Source organism: Lithobates pipiens, unplaced genomic scaffold, assembly GCF_037356315.1.
Source record: "Lithobates pipiens isolate NorthernLeopardFrog02 unplaced genomic scaffold, aLitPip1_a1.2 Scaffold_27, whole genome shotgun sequence".
Classification (NCBI taxonomy): Eukaryota; Metazoa; Chordata; class Amphibia; order Anura; family Ranidae; genus Lithobates; species Lithobates pipiens.
In genome coordinates, this window is record NW_027507788.1 from 112,329,938 (window position 1) to 112,343,519 (window position 13,582).

Genomic DNA, 13,582 nt, shown 5'->3' on the forward strand with positions numbered 1-13,582 from the left:
ATAAAAAAAAGATTCCAGCGGCGGTAATCCACTCTTGCTATCCAGCGATGGACGGTCATCTCTTCAGCGATGTCTCATGTCATCCAGCGCAGCGAATCCTCCGTCCTTCTTCTGTCTCCGTGGAGGAGACACTGCAAGGATTCCGGCGGCTGACGTTTCTAATATACGGAGGGCGGGGCCACCGTCACCTGACCCCGCCCCCCTCTGACGCAAGGGGAAACCCGGGGTTCCCTGTGACGTAGGGGTGACCCGCACCCCTCTGATGTAACACAGGCAGGTTTCCGTTACATCAGAGGGGGGTGGGGTCACCCATACGTCACGGGGAACCCCGGGTTTCCCCTTGCGTCAGAGGGGGGCGGGGTCAGGTGACGGGTGGCCCCGCCCTCCGTATATAAGAAACGTCATCCGCCGGAATCCTTGCAGTGTCTCCTCCACGGAGACAGAAGGATGGATCGCTGCGCTGGATGAGATGAGACATCGCTGGAGAGATGACCATCCGTCGCTGGATAGCAAGAGTGGATTACCGCCGCTGGAATCTTTTTTTTATTTTTTTATTTTTAATAAAGGAATTTTTCAAAAGTGTGTTTGTTTTATTTAACCATTTTTTACACTTTCTTTGTGAAATGGTAGGGGTACATTTGTACCCCCTTACCATTTCAAACAGGGGGGGGGGCGGGATCTGGGGGTCCCCTTGTTAAAGGGGGCTTCCAGATTCTGATAAGCCCCCCGCCCGCAGACCTCCACAACCACCGGCCAGGGTTGTGGGGATGAGGCCCTTGTCTTCATCAACATGGGGACAAGGTGCTTTGAGGGGTCACAGACCCCCAAAGCATCCTCCCAATGTTGAGGGCATGTGGCCTGGTACGGTTCAGGAGGGAGGGGGGGCCGCTCTCTCGTCCCCCCCTCTTTTCCTGCGGCCTGCCAGGTTGCGTGCTCGGATAAAGGGTCTGGTATGGATTTTTAGGGGGAACCCCACGTCAATTTTTTTTTAAATTTGACGCGGGGTTCCCCTTAATATCCATACCAGACCTGAAGGGTCTGGTTATGGATATTTAGGGGGAACCCCACGTCTAATTTTTTTCTTAAATTTGAGGCAGGGATCCCCTTAATATCCATACCAGACCTGAAGGGCCTAGTAATTGAATTTGGGGGACCCCCACGCTTTTTTTTTTTTTATTTTTTTTATTTTTTTTTTTATCAATGACTTTCAATGAGTGTTCTCTGTATTACGGAGCCGACAATTCATAATAGCTGCGAGTGATTTTAAAGGACTTTTTTTCCTGCATAAATGACACTTTGTGCAGGGACAATTCTAAGCACGGGAAACATGCGCCCCTTCACAGGCATACTATAGACAACCCCCCCCCCCCCCTACGAAATTTAAAGGAATATTACACTTTTATTGTTTCACTTTAATCATTATTAAAATCACTGCTCCCGAAAAAACTTTTTTTTGCATTGATCCATGTCCCCTGGGGCAGGACCCAGGTCCCCAAACACTTTTTAGGACAGTAACTTGCAAATTAGCCTTTAAAATGAGCACTTTAGATTTTGAACGTTGGAGTCCCATAGACTTTAATAGGGTTCTAAAGTATGCTATATACTAGCTCCGTCGAATCTTCTTTATACATTCGACAGACACCATAAGCCTTCAAAGACAGATTCGACCGTGATTCATGTGGATTTTCGGACGAATGCAATTTTTGAACGAAAAACGAAATAAATAAAAACGAATTTCGGGAGTAACTAAATAAATTAAGTTTTCAGACGAAAACGAAATTCCGAAACGAAATATTTTACTCTGCACATGTCTACTGTTTAGACCTCTGATATATCACCAAAGACCCCCCTCCCCTTCCAATTTTTTTTTTTAAAAACGACTGTAATAAAAATGTAAAAATTAATTTAAAACACAAACATAGTAAGACCCCCAGGTCCACCCGCACTCACGCCTCCATGGTGATGGTTCCCCCTGCACTCACCCCTCCACAGATACCTCAGCTTCTCCTCCTGGTCAACCCAATCCATCCTGATTGGCTAGGAGGAGAAGCGGGAAGATGATAGCAAATATTAATTCACTATTGTCACAAGTGGGCGGGTTCAGGCTGCAATGTTCTGCGCCCCAGCCCAACTTTTTTCAAGCCAATTAGAGCCTCAGGCTCTAATCATGTGGCTTGAAAAAAAAAAAAACCTCATACAAATGTATAAGTCCGGCGCTCTGCAGGGGGGAGGGGTGCCCCAGCGCCCCTAATGGACCTGCCGCTCCTTGTAAGACTCCTTTCACATGGAGCGGACTCCATCAAGCAGATCCGCCTGCTCAGCAGGGGATCTGTCTGCTGATCCCTGATGAGCAAGCGGATGACAGGTCCGTGTACACTCTGCTGATGCATGGATGTTATTATTATATAGATGGAACAATGGTCTCACAGCATGAGTTTGGTGCCTATGCTATCCAATTGACCGATCCCATCTCACAGTCTATTTGCTTTTACACAGATCTTTTCAGTTTTCAGGTACTCACTGGGAACTTTTACACATCCAACTGGCCCCTATAAGGACTCTAGAGGCCATTAGGTCAAGGTTTCCTTTGTGCTATATGTTTTTACCATTATTATCAGTCTAGTCTCCTTGGCCATTCCTTTGGGTTTTGATTTGAGATAAATCTGGCTTTGTCCACCATGGACAGTGTGAAGATGTGTATTGAATAGTTACTACTCTGACATTTTGGGGAGTGCTGGCTTTTCTTTAGATTTTCGTGTTAGTTTATTATTGTTTAGATAGCAACAAACCTCTGAGTGATACTCTTGATTGTATCTTGTGATCAGTCCATTAACACTTACTATACCCCTAGAGGTTTATTTGTATTCTCTATTGTAAGGAAAGATCACATGTGGGAATTTTTAGTCGTCATTTAAATCCAAGTTTTATCACACTGGAGATCTATTAATTTAAGTTTTTGTTCCTGAAGATTTTTCTTTCACATGGTGTACAGCAACATTATCAATCCTATATATCTTCTCTCTATTGCACAGATTGTATCCACAACTGAAAGTTATATTATCCTTGCTTTTCTCATCAGACATTTCACATGTACAAACTCTGTCTGAGAATATCACGATTTACGTTGGAAAGGGTTGAAATGATAAAGAGAATAAAGGTTTAAATGGAGAAAATATTTTATGACACTTCAAATTCACTACTACCACCTGCCCAGACACATACGTTGTTGGCAGCACCATAAAAAGCCTTGACAAAAACTTTGCTGGCAATGCCAGAACCAGCCCTAACTAAAACATTGACAATGACAGAAACTGCCCTGATCCACGCTGTGTATTTATGGTTCTAATCTATGTGTGCTTTGGTGTTTGAGAAACACGTGATGATTCCAGAAAACAAATGATGATTCTCAACCTGCTTGACTTACAACCGGAGCAGGGCCTTGGGCATGACAGCTGTTTCTTCAGAGTTTTTGCCTACATTTTCCAGTATTTTTTCTGTTAGAATAAAAGAAAAAATAGATAAGATGGACAAAAGAAAAAGGGACTTGAACAAGTGAGGTAAGTTGGTATTTCAGGCTAACAAAATGTGTTGTTTGTGTTTGGAGAATTATGGTATCACACTGCTGATATCGAAGCAATGATATCTTCATATCACATCTGAAATTAAATTCTTATGCTTTTGTCCCTAATTAGGAGGATGAAAGCATCTTAACTGATATCTGCTTAAAGGAAACATTGACTGGTAAAAAGTTTGGGCCTTATCAGTTTACTCTTTTAGGAAAATAATCTTTAATTAACTCACACTTAAGACTTTAGTGACTTACACCTGGCCGTGTTTTTAATATGATCAAGCAACTTGTGATCATCCTCTAATATTTCACAGCAGTTACATTTTTTTACACCACAGAAGTAGTACATAGATTACCAAGTCAATATTTTTACACATGTATCCATACTTAATACATAATTCTAGCTTTGAACATTTGTTCTTTAGTCTTGTTCTTTCCTGCAGGACAGGACTGACTGTTCTCCACAGAGTAGTAATGTCAAATCACATAGTTAAACCATCAACTCCCTTTACTGTCGCACCAGCTGTATGATACAGAGGTGCCATCACCTCAATGCACTAGGAGGCTAGTGCCATTTTCTCTGTTATGCCAATGAGGAGAACCATGACCTTTTTAATGGAACAATACAAGTTATTTGCCTTCATTGAGCCACAAAGCATTTTCAATACTAAAATGGTGCAAAAAGAGGGTTTCATCATATACGTTCTTCTACAGATCTTTATCCTCATGTCACAACATAAGAGCATCAACATCTCAATGATGGTCCAAGACAATTTCATCATTGTGGTTCTACCACAGCCCCTAGAGGCAATTCAGCGCCTAGAGGCGATTCAGTTCGCATTGTGCGCTATACTAGTATTTCATTCACCACTCATATATACTAATAAAGGGATTGTTTTATGTTTTAAATAATTTAGATGGACATGAGGGGATCATCACATCTGAGTGAAATTACCCAGAGATGGCTGTCATTTCATGCTTAATATTAACTTTAAAGAAGTTGATCATAAACGTCTCAAAATTAAAGAAAAAAGTAATATATTTCAAATTACGTTTTTTGTTCAAGTTTTTTAATCTAGTGATCCCACCAGTAATACAATTCCTGTCCAAGGGTGTACATTTTCTCTCAATGTACTGTAGCTATGGAGGAGCAGCAGTATCACCCTAGGATAGGAATAAAGTGTGAGTAACAGAACAACTCCCCCTCTTCTCTTTACCATAACATAGGGATGAGGGGTTCTATAGTTCCCAGAAAGAACTCTGGTAGGGCCAAGTAAAAAATTAAAGATTTCAGGGAAACAGTTATAGCTCATTACAGGGAGGTTAATCTGCCCAAAGATTAAATTGTTTTTCTCAGTTCAACTAGTGGGCCAAAAAAAACCCCAAAAAAACAATAGATTCCCCCATCCACACGAGTGAGGGGGATAGAAGAATCCTCCTCAATGTGCCATTGTATTCTGTCAGACTCCTCTCCTGTCAGAATACACTGACCAATGGCTGCACCCGCTGATCTACAAATGTTTATCACTATTCCTGTTTAGGAGTAGTGCTGAACCAGCCTAATTTCAACCCATCTGTGACTAGCTTTAGAAGTTCACTGGATTTCTGGCAAGACAAATAGGTATTTTTGCTATTATCTTAAAGATGTAACAAAACTCTTCAGACTGATGTAGTGTGGGATTCTCTGTGATTCCTGTGCAGTTCACGCAACCACATCACAATCACACCCCATTCATGCGAACCACTGCAGATGTCTATGGTAAGTTAATTACACCCCTGGCATCTGAATGTAACTGCAGGTAAACTGAAAGGAAAGGATAGTGTATACTTCTTGGGCAAAGATATTAAAATAAACGTGTGCCTTGTATGGTTAAAGAGAACAATTATTTAATATTTTTTTGGTCGATTTATTTATTTTTATTCTCTACTTATACTGTTACCCCAAAAAATTTTTTTTACAAGTTATAGTAACCGAATTGAGAACAAAAGTAATGAAGAACTAGTAAATTACGAATTTGTGGGCTCAAAAATACAGCTTGCTGTGATGCATTGTAAGACCTTTCACTATCTCCAGCATTCCTATATAATTCTTGCCACACACAGTAGCATATGATTGTATTGTAAACCCTTCTTTAATTTTCCATCCCAGTTTCCCATCCCATGCTGGTCATACGTGTTTCAAACTGATTCTACAATGCCTTTACGTTTATTTATACCTTTGAAAGTGTGAGGTCTACTACATTATTGCTTGTAAATCATATGGGTAGGCACCATTTATATTAGTTTCCCCGATGAAGCCAAGTTCATAACGATGAAACATGTAGGGTTGGTGCAGTGTGTTTGTACACTATTTTGGTTTGGGAATTTTTGGTCAATTGTAGTCAAAAGAGGCTTATATTATTTTACGTCAGCTAAGAGAGGATTTGAAAAATAAATGTAGAAAAAAAGTATATTTTGCTTGGTGAAAGGGAATGATGATGGTGTGGACAGATAATAGCCCTTTTGACAGAGTAAGTCAATAATCATTGACTATTGGGGAGGATTAAAAGCTAAAAGATAATTGGATTTCTGAAGCCGGCCATAGATGGAGAGATTTTCTTTCCTACAACCATGGTTTGCAGGAAATAAGATTGATTCCCTCATCAACACAGTCAGTGTTAGGGGGAATCCCTCCCATGTATTGTGTTCTCCTGGTGGGGGGGGCTGGTGGTGCCGGGTTTTAAGGGAAAAAAACACAGTGATTATTGCTAGTGGCTATAGCAGCTGGCAATAATTGCAAGAAAAATTCAAACAGGCTGGTTGTAGCCAAGTTGTAGCCATGCCCATACATGGTTTAAATGGTTTAAATTTTCTACCAAAAAACTATCCTTATTATGGACTTTCCTTATAACTGGTACCAGAAAGAGAGGGTCACACAAAACTGATCAAATTAGTATGTATATTACAAAAAATCCAATAAAAATATTTTAAATCATTGAACAATATTCTTATATGTGGTGTAAGCCCTATTAATGAACTGCTACAAGTTGTCTTTGCTGTATGATCCAAGAGGTCAAACCTCTTGCATCATACAGCAAAGATAACTTGTTTCTGTTTATTAATATGGCTTACACCGCATATAAGAATATTTTACAATGATTTTAAATATTTTTATTGGAATTTTTGTAATAAACATACCGTATATACTCGAGTATAAGCCGAGATTTTCAGCCCCTTTTTTTAGGCTGAAAGTGCCCCTCTCGGCTTATACTCGAGTCACGGAGATCAGGTAGACAGACGGCGGCCATTCCACTTTTCAAAAGCCGCGCCTCCCTGTCTGTGATAGGCGGAACACTCAATTTCCCAGCAGTCAGTGTTCTGCCTATCACGGACATCCACTCATTCTCATACTACGGACGAGGATGAGAGGATGTCCGTGATAGGCGGAACACTGACTGCTGGGAAATTGAGTGTTCCGCCTATCACAGACAGAGAGGCGCAGCTTTTGAACAGTGGAATGGCCGCCGTCTGTCAGACGAGGAGGAGAGGTGCGGCATGGCACACAGAGGCTGCAGATTGGCACAGGTAGGCAGGGATGGACACAGGGATGGACGGGACACAGCGATGGGCGGGACACAGCGATGGGCGGGACACAGCGATAGACGGGACACAGGGATGGACACAGGGATGGACGGGACACAGGGATGGACACAGGGATGTCTCACCCTCAGCTTATACACGAGTCAATACGTTTTCCCAGTTTTTTTGTGGTAAATTAGGGGCCTCGACTTATATTCGGATCGACCTATACTCGAGTATATACGGTATTCATTTTACTGGTTTTGTGTGACTGTCTCTCTCTGGTACCAGTAAAATCCGTAATAAGGAAAGGTTTTTGGTAGATGGTGATATAGATGAATGAGGTACCCCCTAAATTAGCCGATTACTTTCTATAGCTGGATATGGTTCGAATTTTGTCCAGTTCCTGTGGAACCAGATGTGATTTGAACCATCTATGGCTGCCTTTGAATAAGAATTTAATGAAAAGAAAAAAAGCTGTGTTTTGTTGCCTATTTGGGCAAGGTGTGGGTATTGATAAAGAAGAAAATTTTATACACACCTAACGGTAGTTTTCCTTTCCTAATGCAAAGCATGACAGCATATGTATGGGTAGACTCCACCCCCTTCCCTATCCCAGGACCGGTTATATTATAAAAGTAAGTCTCCTCCCTGCAGGCCACATTCTCATATCGTAACTTAATATATCTGCAAAGCCCTTTCAGGGGGACCTATATGCTGTCATGCTTTGCATCAGGAAAGGAAAATTACCATCAGGTAAGCATAAAATGTTCCTCTTTTCTGACACAGCATGACAGCATATAAATATGGAATGTACCAAATCACCAGACAACAAGGGTGGGTAATGCTGACATGTTTAACTTGAGGATTAGATTAGAAACCATGAAATCAGACCGAGACAGAAGTACAGTTAAATCACACTTGTTTAATAATAAAAGTAAAAAGAACAAACGTAGTCAAAACATAGCCAAAGTTCAGTAACCGGAATGGATAGTCAACCAAGCCAAAAGTCACGGACCAAAGTAATGGAACAGCAAGCAGGATCTGGAGCCAGAAGGGATGTCAGCAAAGCCAGTCTTTAAACAGGAATGCAGGAGTTTCTTGTGATGTGACCAAGCCAAAGGCAGAGCTCCTCTGGGTTGGACAGCTTAAGTAGGCAGGACTGATGAATAGGATCGTCAACAGCTGGGTAACTGTGCAGCGAGATAGTAGCTGGCAATTAGCCAACAGCTGAGCGGCCAGCTCAGAGAAGGAAGGCCTGAGCCCAGCCCTGACCCTGTCTTCTGATGCCGTTAGGCCTAAAGAGCCTATTGTTTTCTCCTTGAAGAAGGGCCAGTTCTTTGTCTCTCATCAACCTTGAATCTATTTTCATTGCTTGTGGTATTCCAAACAGTTTAGTAGATATGTAAGAAGGATGATGTTCTAACCCAAATGCTAAAATGCAGACCTCTGTATAGTGCCAAGGAAGAGACTAGAACCATTTTGCCTGAAAATTTAAGAAACAAGGTAGTTTATGGCTCGATACTTGTATATCCGAGATCCTTCTAGACCTAGTAGCCATACAAAATACTTTTTCAGTGTTTCTGGCCATATTGAGGATGTGTTATCCCTCTGAATGGAGAGTGGGACAATATGTCCCAGACTATTTGGAAGACCCCGGGGGAATGACCAACCTGCCCAGGTCTTTTGGAATTGGTTTGCCAAGATATGCAACAGTTACTGGCTCCCAGAGAGAGTGAGGACACCACTGATCCTCATCTATCCTTTAATGCCGTCTCTAGGCTTACTTGTATACAATCCAATCATTACAGTATGGAACAGAAGATTCCATCCTTTAAATTCTGTAGGGTTTCCCCTGCTCTAATGAACTTGAAGTTTTGGAGTAGGTGCCTTGACCTCCATAAGATTTCAAACACTAACATTAAATGTGAGCATTTACTTCTTGGTCTCGAGGATCTAGATATAACTTGTCTGACTTTGGGAGATGCCGTTGACCTCACTGTTTGAGGTGTTGAATCTCAGAAAGGAGAATAGGAGGTTCTCAGATCTAAGACTGTGCCTGCAGATATCATGGCTTGTAAGCCACCGGGCAATTATTGTCCTCATCACCACTGAACGACTGCGGATCCTGAAGATGAGGATCCTGAAGGCTATTAGGTTTGTTCAATATACTGTACGTATTGCTAATCTGCAGACACAGCTAGATGACAGAAGTTTCACTGCTTCCCCCCTCTGGGATGGAAAGACAAGGGGTGGTAGGTTGCGCTATGGGGCCTATATATAAGTACAAAGAAGTGGTATGTCGAGATAGGTAAGAGCAGCCTCTATTAATATCCACCTGGTGGGGTGGAGAACATTAAGAGGGGGTTGCAGTGAATAGATCTGGCGCTATACCTATATATTGTCAGAGAATATGTCACTGGGGACTCATTTGTCCGAAGTGTTCAGCATAATAGCGGGTGGTAATAAGAAATGGGGTTATATTAGTGTACCAATGAACTAAAAAGTGTTAAACCAGCCCAATTATATAAAGAATAAAGTGTACAACATCCTACCACTTGGTGTAACACTAGTGAAGTATAAAAAAGTATTATGAAAAATTAAAAAATATTTTTCAAAAACAGTAAATATTTTCCAGCGTGCTGGCTATGTAGGTGAAAAAACAAAGAAATAATGAAAACTAATAATCCTCAAAAGGGTTGTGACAAATGCTGGTACAAATAAATATATAAAGTGCTAGTGCTATTGCATTACTGATAAATTAGTGACAATAAGTATAAAACCAAGACAGACTGTGCTGTTTTCAAAACTGTTAGTGCACTAACGTGACGGTGAAGTTTATACAAAAATTCATGCACCAAGTAGAATGATACAATAAATAAGTGGTAAACATCAATGCTTCAAGTGAAACGTGCAAAACAATTAAAAATTAAAAAATAAAAAAGTATAAAAATGAAAAGTCTCTGGTGAAATAGAATTGATGGGATTGTCCCGTGAAATGGGGAGAGGGGATGTGATAAATTCAGATCTTATTCTCCATGCATTGTGGTCACTTCTAGGTTGTACTCTCACCGGAAAAAAGACCCCATCCGGGGTGGATCAGCCTTCACAATATTAGCTATTGTGTCGCTCTCTGGCTTGCTTCTGGTAAAAAGTTGGGGATCCCTCGTTATTTCCAGGTGGAGTGTGCCACAGTATATATGTTAAAAAAGAGGACCATCCATATAGTGTGATACCGTATGAGAAACAGTTTTATTGACAAAGATTAAAACTACTTACAATTGTGAGTAGGAATAGTAGCGGTTTAGTTAGATTATTCTTATTGCTTTAAAGCAGCTGCGAGCGTTCCGTTAGCTAATATTGTGAAGGCTGATCCACCCCGGATGGGGTCTTTTTTCCGGTGAGAGTACAACCTAGAAGTGACCACAATGCATGGAGAATAAGATCTGAATTTATCACATCCCCTCTCCCCATTTCACGGGACAATCCCATCAATTCTATTTCACCAGAGACTTTTCATTTTTATACTTTTTTATTTTTTAATTTTTAATTTTTTTGCACATTTCACTTGAAGCATTGATATTTACCACTTATTTATTGTATCATTCTACTTGGTGCATGAATTTTTGTATAAACTTCACCGTCACGTTAGTGCACTAACAGTTTTGAAAACAGCACAGTCTGTCTTGGTTTTATACTTATTGTCACTAATTTATCAGTAATGCAATAGCACTAGCACTTTATATATTTATTTGTACCAGCATTTGTCACAACCCTTTTGAGGATTATTAGTTTTCATTATTTCTTTGTTTTTTCACCTACATAGCCAGCACGCTGGAAAATATTTACTGTTTTTGAAAAATATTTTTTAATTTTTTAATTTTTCATAATACTTTTTTATACTTCACTAGTGTTACACCAAGTGGTAGGATGTTGTACACTTTATTCTTTATATAATTGGGCTGGTTTAACACTTTTTAGTTCATTGGTACACTAATATAACTAATCCCATTTCTTATTACCACCCGCTATTATGCTGAACACTTCGGACAAATGAGTCCCCAGTGACATATTCTCTGACAATATATAGGTATAGCGCCAGATCTATTCACTGCTCCCCCCTCTGGGAACCCACCAACGTTACTGTCAGATCAGTATCTTGATCGCTCTATTTGTTGCTGAACCCTTGAACTGTTTGGTGGTTTGGAGACCATCCCTTGACATTCAACAGTTTTGTACCTGTTTTGTAATGACTGTATCTGGCAGTAAGTTCTAAGAACCCGAACCTAAAGTGCTGGCATACCTGACTGGGAAATACCTCTGATAGAGGTTGACTAGTCTTGTATTCCTTTGACCAGGAAGATAGGACTTCTCCATTTTGCTGATTCTTTGCAGCATAGCTGAGGCTCTATTTGATGCATTTTCGGAAGGACTTCAGTCGGCTACCACTGCAACTCTGACTTTGGACATCTTGTCCTCCATTGGCATGAATACCCGACAAATAATAGATTGTGATGACTGGTATGCCTAGTAGCTGATACGCTGAAATATTAGCTAGTTTAGCTCCCTCCAAAAAGGGACTTGTCTCCTCTGTGGAGTCACTGTTCCTGGTGCAGGAAGCAAGTCTTCCCTTACTACAAAACCCAGGTAATACCGTTATCAACCTTCCATTGGGCCCATCGGACTACAGGTTATCTCCTTACCCTTTTGCAACAGTGGGATGCAAACCAATGATAAAGAGCTATAATTTGTTCAAGTGAAATACTTATAGTGTTGCTCTCTCTGAGGGCAATTCTACTGTGTTCTTCAGAGATTCAGAACTTCTTCCAGGCAGGTCATTGCTGTAATGAGACTAGTTGGTCTCTTGATGATGGCTCCTCCCAATTTGATCAGAGTCTGAACTAGAATTTTTTCCCAGGCCATGAGAGACATTGCACCAGGTTGTTGCCCAAACAAGGCTCACCAGGAGTCCTTTCTCCCACAAGATGGCCACTACTGGACTTAATATTCTGGGAAATGCCTGGAATTGGTGGAAAGGCCACAGTTTGCCAAATGAACGCGTAGTGAACTTGAATGGCCAAGCAAAGGTACTTGCAGAAACATGGGCGTCTCAAAGTGTGTATACAGTACACACACACACACTAAAGGCCATATACAATCTTAGCCTAGGTTTCCACTAATACAACCTAAAAAGTTGTGAAAATTTTGATGCAACCTTTATGAGACTTGAAGCAATGTCTGTGTATTCTTGAGGCTCATGGCCCCAAGTCACATCAAAGTGGGACCAAAGTAGTGCAGGGACTATTTTGAAGTCACTACAATTTGAAGTTGCCCCACTATTAATGGTACTCCTTGGAAATAATGGGGAATGAACCCTTGTGCTCTAATGCGTCATGGACGGAATGCAAGGAGTTGGAGGAGAGGAATGAAAAATTCCAATGACGTTCTTAATGCACAGGACCCACGGATCCTAAAGCTCAGATTTACATAAAAGTCTGTCAGCTGACCCTACTGGGCAACTTGGGTTTAGGTAGACAAACAAAGATGATTATTGATTCTTTATTCTCCTCTATAGTTTTTCCAGGTTTAACCTGTCATTCAATCTTCGTTACTTTGCCTTTTTGGCTTCCTCTGGTCATTGAAGATTAACACAAGGGATTAATCCCCCTTCCAGATATCACCAGATCCGACTTGAACAGTCAGTCACCACACTGACTTAAAAGTGGTATGTGATACTTGTGGGATGAGACTTAAGGATTAACTGACCACAACAAACTACCAGAGAAACAGCATACAGTCTTGTATCCACAGTGACTGATCTGCATCACTGGCTACTTCATTTTCACTCGAGGATCTAGGATCCGCCGTCATAGAGAATTTATCACTGACCAGAGCCCTGCTTTCATCTTGACTGGAATCCTGACAGTCTGGTTACTGAAGTGAGCTCCTCCACAGGTCACAAAGCACTACTTAATAGTAGTATGAACCTTCTTCATCTCCAGATCCATTCACTGTCCCAGGGTCTCTGTAAAGGATATTGCTTTTCTTCTGGCAGAATGGCACCCCTGGCTAATCTGATGAAGCTTGTTTGGCTGGCATCTTCTGAGGCAGAGTTACCTTTAAAACAACTTAGTTGATTAGTTTAGCTCCTGAGCATTATTGCAATAGAGATCCACACAGTCAGTTTGGACAGAGTTAAAACATCCACTTTTTGCTTCTGCTATGTCAACTTGCCATGGCAATTTCCTAGTAGCAAGCTAAGGCTGACCCATTTGTCCAATTTGATAAAGACTCCCTGGCCAACTGCTTCTGAGGTAGAGGTTGCCTTTAAATAAACACAGCTGTCTGATTTAGGCTTGGCATGGAATCATTAGTGACTGTATGGAAAATACAAACAAAAAAAAGGTTTCCCCATGGGGTTTTTTTTAGCAGCAAATGAGAAACAAAGGAGTTATA